Genomic DNA, 716 nt, shown 5'->3' with positions numbered 1-716 from the left:
CCCATCTCTCATGTCCCCAACCCTCCATCTCACCCCAGGAGCCCCCCAGATCCCCTCAACTGTCCCCAGTGTGTCCCCAGATGCCCTTGGCCTTTCTGTGAGCGTGGGGGAGGGGGCATTTTTGTGGTCAGAGGGTCCAGGGGGGGCTCCTGGGGTGAGATGGAGGGTTGGGGACAGTGGAATTGGGGGTGTCAAGGAGGGAATAATGGCCATGGAGAGGCCCTGGGGATGCTGGAGACACCAGGGGGGTCTTGGGGTGCCAAGGGGGATCTCAGGGTTCACCTGCTCGTGGTGCAGCCCCTCCTCTCCCACCCCAGGCCCCATTAACCCCTCCCAAATGTTCCCTAACCCCCATTTTCCCTTTAATCCCCTCCGCCCACAGATCTCTTTGACCCCCCAATGCCCGCAAGACCTTTTAATGCACCCAAAACCTCCAAATCCCCACCCAAACTCCCCCAATCTCCCCAAATCTCCCCCAGCCCCCCCCCTCAAATCCCTTCCAACCCCCCCCCCAAAGAGGGATCACCCGGCACCCTGGGACAGGAACACAGTGGGCTGTACTGGGGGCACTGGGCTGTACTGGGAGGGCACTGGGGGGAGCTCAGGTGTCCCAGGACAAGGTGGCCCAGCTCCAGGAGAGATCTGGGGAGATTGGGGGAGTTTGGGTGGGGATTTGGAGGTTTTGGGTGCATTAAAAGGTCTTGCGGGCATTGGGG

This window comes from Neopelma chrysocephalum, unplaced genomic scaffold, assembly GCF_003984885.1.
Source record: "Neopelma chrysocephalum unplaced genomic scaffold, ASM398488v2 Primary Assembly neopelma1_89716, whole genome shotgun sequence".
Classification (NCBI taxonomy): Eukaryota; Metazoa; Chordata; class Aves; order Passeriformes; family Pipridae; genus Neopelma; species Neopelma chrysocephalum.
The sequence above is the reverse complement of the archived record's forward strand: the minus strand, read 5'-3'. Positions refer to the sequence as shown.